Here is a 10212-nt window from a genome sequence, read left to right on the forward strand (position 1 = left end):
AATCAAGGAATGGGACTCGCTAGTCCGTGTCCTGGTCGGTCTGGGGAGGCTCCGCATTGACTCCCATGACCTCGGGCTCGGCCGAAGGAGTCTCGGCGGTAGAGGGGGCGTCGAGCCCTGTGGTGGGTTCGGCCAGTGGGCCCTCTTCCGCTGTCGAGGCGTAGTCGATGGAAGGCTTGTGGAGGTCTCTGGCAAAGACGTTCGGGGGGGACCGGAGCCCGTGCCGACGCCATCTTTGCCAGTTCGTCCACGGCCTCGTTGTATTTCCGCATCATGTGGTTGAGTTCAAGACCGTCGAACTTGTCTTCTAGGCAACGTACCAACTTACAGTACGCCTCCATTTTGGGGTCGAGGCAGTTTGACTCCTTCATGACTTGATCGACGACGAGTTGCGAGTCGCCCCGGACGTCGAGACGCCGTACTCCAAGTTCGATGGCGATCCGCAAGCCGTTGACAAGAGCTTCATACTCGGCTGCGTTGTTGGAGGTGGCGAAGTGGAGTCGAACCATGTAGCGCATGTGTACTCCGAGGGGCGAGATGAAGAGCAGACCCGCGCCTGCCCCGGTCTTCATCAGGGACCCGTCGAAGTACATGGTCCAGCACTCTGTCTGAATTTGAGCAGGTGGCAGTTGGGAGTCGGTCCACTCAGCCACAAAATCGGCTAAGACCTGAGACTTAATCGCTTTTCGAGGCGCAAAAGTCAAGGCTTCCCCCATGAGTTCGACGGCCCACTTGGCTATCCTGCCTGAGGCCTCCCGGTTATGGATTATCTCTCCTAAGGGGAAAGATGACACCACGGTTACTGGGTGGGACTCAAAGTAGTGACGCAGCTTGCGCTGAGCCAAGACTACGGCGTAGATCAGCTTCTGGATGTGGGGGTAGCGTGTTTTGGTCTCAGAGTGCACTTCGTTGATGAAGTAGATAGGTCGTTGGATGGGTAGAGCGTGCCCCTCTTCCTGCCTCTCCACTACCACAGCCGCGCTGACCACTTGGGTCGTTGCGGCGATGTAGAGTAAGAGGGCCTTGTCCCTGGCTAGTGGTACCAGGATGGGAGGATTGGTGAGCAGTGCCTTGAGCTTGGCGAGGGCTTCTTTGGCCTCGAGGGTCCAAGAAAAGCATTCAGATTTTCTCAAGAGGCGGTACAGAGGTAAGCCTTTTTCGCCAAGGCGTGAGATGAAGCGACTCAGGGCCGCAAGGCATCCCATGACCCTCTACACTCTCTTGAGGTCTCGGATTGGTCCCATGCTGGTCACAGCCGAGACCTTCTCTGGGTTGGCCTCGATGCCGCGTTCCGAGACTATGAACCCCAAGAGCATGCCTCGGGGGACCCCGAAAACACACTTCTCGGGGTTGAGCTTGATGCCCTTCTCTCTAAGGCATTTGAAGGCTATCTCCAGGTCGTCGACGAGATCCCTAGCCTTTCTAGACTTGACCATGATGTCGTCCACATAGGCCTCAACGGTTCGCCCGATGTGCTCGCCAAAGACCTGGGTCATGCGCTGTTGGTATGTGGCCCCTACGTTTCTGAGGCCGAAAGGCATAGTCACATAGCAGTACATGCCGAATGGTGTGATAAAAGAAGTCGCAAGCTAGTCGTACTCTTTCATCTTGATTTGATGGTAACCAGAATACGTATCGAGGAAAGACAGGGTCTCGCATCCCGTAGTGGAGTCAACGATTTGATCGATTCGAGGTAATGGGAAGGGGACTTTTGGATAGGCTTTATTCAAACCGGTGCAATCTACACACATCCTCCACTTCCCATTTTTCTTCTTGACTAACACAGGGTTAGCTAACCACTCCGGATGGGATACTTCCTTGATGAATCCGGCCGCCAGAAGTTTCCACACCTCTTCACCAATGGTCCTGCGCTTTTCCTCGTCGAATCGGCGCAGGCGCTGCTTCACCGGTCTGGAGCCAGCCCGGATGCCCAAGGCGTGCTTGGCGACCTCCCTCGGTATGCTCGGCATGTCCAAGGGACTCCATGCGAACATGTCGGCATTCGCGTGGAGAAAGTCGACGAGCACGGCTTCCTATTTGATGTCGAGAGTGGCACTGATCCTCAACGCCCGGTCGTCGGGGTAGGTGGGGTCGACTGGGACGAGTTTGATGGCCTCCGTGGGCTCGAAAGTCCTAGCTCGACACTTGGGCTCGGGTAGCTGGCTGCCGAGTCGGTCGAGGTCGATGATGAGGGTCTCGGCCTCCACGAGAGCCTCGGCGTACTCGATGCACTCGACGTCGCAGTCGTATGCATATTCGTACATGGACTCAATCGTGATGACGCCGTTGGGACCCGACATCTTGAGCTTGAGGTAGGTGTAGTTGGGGACCACCATGAACTTGGCGTAGCACGGCCGCCCCAGGATGGCATGGTAGGTTCCCCTGAATCCAACCACCTCGAAGGTAAGGACCTCCTTGCGGTAGTTGGAGGGGGTGCCAAAGCAAACGGGAAGGTCGATGCGCCCGAGGGGTCACGTGCGTTTCCCCAGCACGATGCCGTGGAAAGGCGCGGCGTCGTCTCGAAGCCACGACCGGTCGAGCTCCAGGAGCTCCAGGGTGTTGGCGTAGAGGATGTTGAGGCCGCTGCCTCCGTCCATCAATACCTTGGTGAGTCGGGTGTTGCTGATGATTGGGTCGACAACGAGTGGGTACTGCTCGGGATTCGGGACATGGTCGGGGTGGTCACCCCGATCAAAGGTGATCACCTCCTGTAACACCCCAGTGTTACGATCTTATTTAGCACTACGAATTAGGCCTAAGAAAAAATTTCGTAACGAGTTTTTCAGAATTTTTAATCTAAACGTACTTGAGGCGATAAGCGAATCGTGTGTGACTTAGTGTTGTTGACTCGAATCAACGCCCAAGTTAAATTACTCAGTGCGTAAAGATACTCAGGAATGTCGAACGAAAATTCTGGCCAATCGATAGCGAACGGTTTAGTAAGCATAAAAAGTAACTTTTATAAATAAAATAAAATCCATTAATAAATAGAACGATATATATATGTATATATATATGCTCATGTGTTTATTTTGAAAAGCACGCTCAGTTGAAAAGCCTTGGTTTAGTTTTGACTTGCGAGCAAATGGCTCCACAGTGATGATGGGACGTCTCCCTACCCTGCTCTGTCGCTTGTCGTCAGTAGTGCGTCCCCTTTGTTTGAAATCAATCAACTACCGGTTTATTAGCGTCACGCCGAATCGTCATGCCACTGCCCCCTCTTCGTCGCGTCCTTTCTCTGATGATCGCCTTAAATGATGTTGGCTGGGTCACTCACGTTTCTGCTGTCTCGGTCTTACCTTGCTTGTCCTTGCCTCACTATTTTCTCTATCGGACAAGCCGGCCAGTCACCTCCGAGCTGCTGCTGTCTCCGGCCCCTGGCCGCTGGCACATTCTGAAGTGAGAACCACTGCAAGCTTACAAGTTACGTGAAGCAAGCTTAAATACAGTAGCAGTATTACGTGTACAAGCTTACATGCAGCAGTCAAGTCGTGTCTGTGTCTGCGTGTTTTACCGGGCCGAAGTCTAAGTCGTGTCGGAACTGTCTTCACGCTGCTTTCTCCTTCTCCTTTTTCTACTGACCGTGGGAAGAGGCGCCCCAGCTCCAGTCCGCCCCGTCGCTCGGCTACCCCACGCGAGCTCACTGCTATTCAACTTCCTCCTCTGCTCCAGCAAGCACGAGCTAGCCCCATATCCTCGCTTCGGTTACCTTCAGCAGAGCCCAGCTCGCTTCGTCGATCTCTCGTGTGTAGCCGCTGCAGCTCGATTGGTTCAGCGGTGAGCCTCCCCAGCACCTCCTCTGTCTCCCCCAAGCAGCGCCCCTTCCTCTCTTGGTCTGTATCGAGCTGCTCTCGAGTTTCAGGGCGGACGCATGGAACACGACGTCCTGTGTTTTGTCCCTACGTGGTTGCCTCATTCTCTCTCCTAGTTATTTCCTTCTCCAACAGCCAATCATGATCCCCCCAGGAGCAAAGCACGTGTTTGCGTCTCTCTCCTAAATGACTTGTTTATTTAATCTCGCAGCCCACTTTGCAAATTAATATCTCCTCCATCCGTACTCCGACTCTAGTGATTCTTCTTCCTAAATTTATCTAAAATCAATATCCATCTTTCAGGTAAATTTCATAATTTTTGGAGCTCATTTGAATTTATGTGATTATTTAATTATGTTTGTTTGCTAGTCCTGTTGTTTGCTTCTATCCGACGGAGTGAACGAGGAGGAGAATGAGGACGTCAGCCGCGCGCCCGCTTAGGGGGATTGCTGTGCCGCAGGCCGCGCGCCTCTACCTGGGCCGCCGTGCTTTTGCCGCGCGCTGAGGGCCGGGTTGGTGGCCGTTGCCCTTTTAATTTTTTAAAAGTATGTGTTAATTTAGTCTCGGAAATAAACCGGTAAAGTTCGTAGTGAAGCATAGAAAAATCGTAAAAATGCCAAACCAGTTTTGTTGAGTTCCTAAAATCGTGATCTACCTATTAGTATATTTTGTTCACATGGTTCGCTAATATTTTTGGGAGCCATATAATTAATCTAAGATACTTGATATTGAAAAATATAAACTTGTAGGAACTTTCGTGGTAAATTGGTAATAGTAGTGGATCTGAAATCTTTACAGTAGGTTCCTAGCAATATTAGCTACTCACATAATTTTTGTAGCTCTAGAATAATTAGTTGCTAGATAAATAATAATGTTCTATTGCGAATAAAGAAACAACTTGGGTTTATATAACTAAAATAATTAGGAAATAATGTCTTATCCGACAACATGGATATGTAGCCTAAGTACGGTCGTCGTTAGATCTAGCTTGTTAATGTGAGCGGCGTAAAGCGTATTTATACGAGTCACGATTGCAGTCAATTAATTATACCTTTGCATGGCATTACATTGCATATCATAATAGGGACATCGGTGGATCATGGAGTCGTCGGGAGTTGCTGGAGGAATGGTGCTTTTGGAGATCATGTCGCCATGATGGAAAGCTAACTTCTGATTATATTTTACCTAGGCAAGCCCCGGTGCATAACCCCTACTTTCTACAGTTTAAATTATATTTGTGCATTAAGTTTCAAGGTGTTGAATGAAACCCACTTGCATATATATCTTTATCCTATGAGTCTTACTAGTATGATAGGATCGTGTAGATTGCTATGCTACAGGACTCCGGTAGAAGTCGAGTGATTGCCTGTCACTCGCGAGATATAGGAAATATGTTACTTTATGATTATCACCTGGAATATATAAAATGGTGGAAAGGAAAATGGTGACTGGACAGGGATATGGTTTGGGTATTGGTGGGTGTAAAAGGTTGTGTCGCCGCGGAGGCGGGTCATAGCTTGGTTACACCGTTTTTCCCTGTCTGGTCGGTTAAGGACCGATCGTTGCATATGACTCTAGGCAGGTCACAGACTTATTATCCCGAGCACATACTTGTGTATGGGCGCTTGGAAGACTTGTTGCTCTCTTGTCACGGATCCGGCTCTTTCCGGACCGACTGTCAGGGTTTCTTTTTGGTGGAGGAGGTCCTTGCACCGCACTGAGTCCGGGACTCAGAGGCGGGGGCTTGGAGTCCTAGTTTGGACGGGGACCTGGACACCCGGGACAGGAGAGTGATGGGTTGGTCCTGCTTGTGCCCGAGGTACAAGCGGAGCGTGTGTTTTCGAGGTACCCAGCTGGGGGCATTGATTCGCGAATCGCCGGGCTATCCGGTACGGCTTGTCTACGGTTTAGCATCGTAGTAAGAACTGAAAGATGAAAGATGGACAAAGGAAATCTGATTGCTTACCACCTGCTTGAAAGTAGCACAGGTGCTTACATAGAATGATTAGTAAATGAACCAATGCGGCTATTAATAAAAATCGAACATAAGGACGCACGCTTAGTAATGCTTCCTGCAATGCAATAAACCCACAAACCAGATAGCCTTGCATATCCTTGGAGTCTTTTCTTTTCTCCTATCGGGTAAGTCTTGCTGAGTACAATTGAGTACTCAGGGTTTTATTCCCCCTGTTGCAGGTAACAGGTGGAGGCTTGAGCTGACCTTTGTGTGTGGATTCCTCCTGGTGGGCTCAGAGGGGATTTCCTTTACGCTGCGATCGTAGTTATTATTTATAACTCTCACCAAATACTTTTATAGATGAAAGTTTCTTAATCTGTTGCCGTAGTCTATATATCAACACTTCATCATGTCATTAGTAGATGTTTATTTCCGCTGTAACTCTGTTCACATGTGTCTATTCCGCTGTTCAAGTAAATTATTTATAACTCTGATAATATGATTTCATTCCGCTGTTATATTAATAAATGTTATATTCTGATGTACATGTAAAGTGATGAAAGAAATGGTTAAGAATGATGTAAGCTTTATTCTCTCATTTGTGATCCTGATGGCAAAAATGTGGATTTTCGGGTTCTCCCCTGAGGTGTGTCCGACGGAACCGAGTAATCTAGTGTTCTCCCCTGAGTGCTTAGTGTCTAATAGAAGACGAGCACTCCTGTGAGGCATTAGATTAGGCGGTTCTGCCACAGGTGGTATCAGAGCATAAATGAGGAAATGAAGCTTTCAAATCCTTTTCTAAGCTAAAATTTGACACGCGGGGCCTCAGACGAGGCGGAGATTTGGCGGGCCGTCGAGACCTCCCGTGCGCGGCCTCGAGCGAGGCGGAGAGCCGGTGGGCTCGGACGAGGCCGGGGGTTAACCAATGGTTTGCCTTTTGGCTTTGTTTTTGATAGGGTTTAAGTGATTCTTTCGGTAAACGTTCGGGGTACCCCATTTTATGGTACCCGACAGGGCTTACTAGCTACTACTCGCTCATGCACCCCGGCCGGTCGGCCCTGAACTGAAGATATACGAAATACATTCGTCCCAAACAGGACAGTAGTTCTGAATTTGAATTGAGTCAAATCTCGTTAAATTTCACTAAAGGCCCCGTTTGGATCCTTGGAATTGAATTTATTTTAATAATCATATTTTAGACACTAATTAATTAAGCTAATATGATTGTATAAGGATATATATGTATATTATTGTTGACTATAGGAGAGGGATACTTATGTGTTGCATTTTTATCGTAGGGGAGTGAGTTGAAGAGCGTGTTATAAGTTGCAAAGTAGAAACATAGGATGATAATCTATAGAATTAATTTCCATCTCCCACCCTATGAATTTGAGATAGGCTTATATGTGAACTTTGAAAAGTGGTGGAATGTCAAATTTCAAGCCAAATAGCCTAATCTATTAGGTAGATTTCAATTCCTCCAGATAAAAGGATCCAAACGGCCCCTAAGTTGATAGAAAATATTTGTAACATCTATGATTCTAAATAGATATATAATGATAATATATTTCTTGTTAACTATGATTATAATTATAATTCTTTACTGTAATAAACTCTTTATATAGTTGATTTAGATTGACTTGGTAAAAAGCTAGAATGACATTTTCTTAACAGAAACATTCAGACTTTTAGATACATAACTTTTACTATTTATAGTAGACATATATAGTGAATATTGTATGGTAAAAGCTATATACACACCTAGACTAGATAACCAATACGACTAGCAATTTGAAAACGAAGATAGTAGGATATATCATGCTTGTGTCTTACCTGATACTCTGATAGGCTGGCACTGGTGCAACTGTCATCAATTTAACTCCCCACGCCCGTCGCCGTCTGCCCCCATGTGCCCGCAAATCCTCAGGAGCGCGCACCCTTCACACAAGCGCGGGGAGGCATTATCCGAACGCGCGGCGTCGCCATCGCGGCACGCGTGAACCGGCCGGCCGGTGGACTAACGCAGTGCAGCAGTGTGGAAGCCCCCAACCAACAGTGCCATGTGTGCCTGTCGTCCGATGGCGCAACCGCACAACGGGGCCGGACGGAGCTGGGCGTGCGTGCATGCGCCTACTACCGGCGTAGCTAGCTGCCGGGGACTGGACGGGTACGGCCGCTGATTAATTGGGCAGCGACAGGTGCACCAACATGGCAACATATATACATATGCAGTGTATACGCTTTGCATGCAGGGACCTGACCGATCGAGGCCACCTTTTCTGGGCAGAGAAGCTTCTATCTCCGTCGCCGGACCCCAATTTTTTACTATTCGACCCTTTTTTCGAAAGTTTCTCTTAAATAGACCCCTGACGGAAACAATTTTAGAAATGTACCCTTGACTCGGCGTCAGAGTGACTGGCGCCGAGCTCGACACCACGGTCACTGGCGCCGAGGTCCTGGGCACGGGAAAATGGCCTACCAGGGGCTCGGCGTCAGAGTGACTGGCGCCAAGCTCGGCGCCGTAGATCTTGGCGCTGAGCTCAGCGCCAGTCTGAATGGCGCCGAGCCACCTGCATTTAACCCATCCTAAACTTCTTCCCCGAGCGTTCTTCCTCTTATTTCTCCTCGGACTTTTTTCTCGCCACTTCACCCTACCTCACGAATCGACATATTGGACCTTGAATACCTTGATTTGATCTGTAGATCTTCAAGAGCAAGGTATACTCGCTCACCTCCTTGTTTTTCTCGCATCGATTCGGTACATATTAGTCGGATTTTTGAACCTAAGAATCGTCATCACTTAGGGTTTCATTGTATCCCTCAATATATGTATTATACAACCGTAGGTTCATTTCAAGGCGTGGAAAAAGCTAGCAAACCAAGCCGCATGTAGTTATGTTATGGGTTTATTGTTGTGGATGAAATAAGAAACCCTAGGTTTAGGGTATAATTTTAAAAGCTTTTGGTTCTTAGAACGAAATTGATTGTATTGTAGTTATGGTTCTCATTGATATTTTGTTGTGATGTTTTTATTTATGTTTGTTAAATTACATCCTATTTGTTAGATGCAAGAAATGTTTCGGGAGGAGTTATGGCGAAAACGGGGTCGTCCTCGAGAATTATACCCCGACGCGTCTAGCAAAGATGCCCCCGTTCCTCCTGACCTTTCTGTCCCTAACTGTGACTGTGGTTTTCCGGCCCATGTTTTTCAATCGAAACATCCAGACACAGCCGCGCGTTGCTTCTACACATGTAGTCGGTTTAATGTAAGAAATTGTTTGTACTATCCTTTTTCTTTATTTGTTTAAGTATGGTACTAATATTTTATTGGAATCTCATTGTGTAGGACCATGAGAGGTGCTTTTTCTTTCAGTGGATCGATGGTGCAGACAAGTTTGATCCTAGGTGCATCTTTTTCGACGATTGGTTTAGAGGGAGACATCCACGTGAGCACTTCAAGAGGTGGGTTCCACCCCCCCTAACCCTCCGGCAATGACGGCTAAGGAGAAGCACCTAGCCGCAGTTAGACGACTCGAGGAACCTCCTCTGTGCGATTGCGGAGATCGAGCTATGATAAACCCTGAGAATACATTGAAGTTTGTGTGTCCAAACAAGCATGAAGTAAGTGCAAAGTGTATGTGTTAAAATCTTGAGCTATATGTGTTTATGTACTAATGTCTTATTATTTAGGTGTATTCAATGGCGAAGTGTCGTTTCAAGGAGTGGTTGTATGGTCCTAAGAACCAATGGCCGGAAGAACCGCGGAGGGTTAAGGAAAAGAAGAAAGAACGGGTAATCTACAAAGCACCTCCTGTCATGTGCGAATGTGGTGTAAAATCCAACTATGGCCTAGTCCCTTCGGAGCTTGGAATAGGTCATTATTGCGGCCATATGATTGAGTATGATGAGGTTCGTTATTTTTCTGGTAAACATGAAATCGTATTTTGTTTGTTTTCCTAATACATATATGATATAATATTTGTTTTGAACAGAGCACTAGGAAATGCAGTTGGGAATGTTATGATGGTCAAGCTAAGTTCTTGGATGAACTGAAGAAAAGGCAAGTAATTGCACGGAAGAGGGGATATGGACCTGACTACGTCAACCTATTCGTTAAACATCACAAATAAAAGATGCGTGAGTTTGCTAGACAACGCGGTATTTGTAACCCGATCGATGTTGGGCTTAACAAATGGGGATTGGAGAGGCGGACGACGTTAGAGGAGGAGAGGGCAAGGAATGAGGCAAGGGAGGAGACAAGAGTATAGATACAGGTCTTGAACGAGCATGTTGCTACATTATGTGCCAGTGAGTGCTTGAAAACCTTTTTTTCGTTGCCTGGTTTTAAATGTAACATTATTGAGTTGCTAACTGATTGCATTTTATACATCAAGGGATTGGTTGCAGCGGGAAACATGCTGCAGAGGTGGCTCGTGCAAGGTA

At 47.6% G+C, this 10212-nt stretch overlaps 1 long non-coding RNA gene across 1 annotated transcript; it reads left to right on the forward strand.

The window, feature by feature from the left end:
• Positions 1 to 9340: 9340 nt before the first annotated feature.
• Positions 9341 to 9879, forward strand: LOC136475749 (uncharacterized). The gene is made up of 3 exons (XR_010763280.1): positions 9341 to 9390; positions 9460 to 9678; positions 9762 to 9879. It is a non-coding gene; the product is annotated as an uncharacterized lncRNA (long non-coding RNA).
• Positions 9880 to 10212: the final 333 nt, after the last annotated feature.

Source organism: Miscanthus floridulus, chromosome 1 (assembly GCF_019320115.1).
Source record: "Miscanthus floridulus cultivar M001 chromosome 1, ASM1932011v1, whole genome shotgun sequence".
NCBI lineage: Eukaryota > Viridiplantae > Streptophyta > Magnoliopsida > Poales > Poaceae > Miscanthus > Miscanthus floridulus.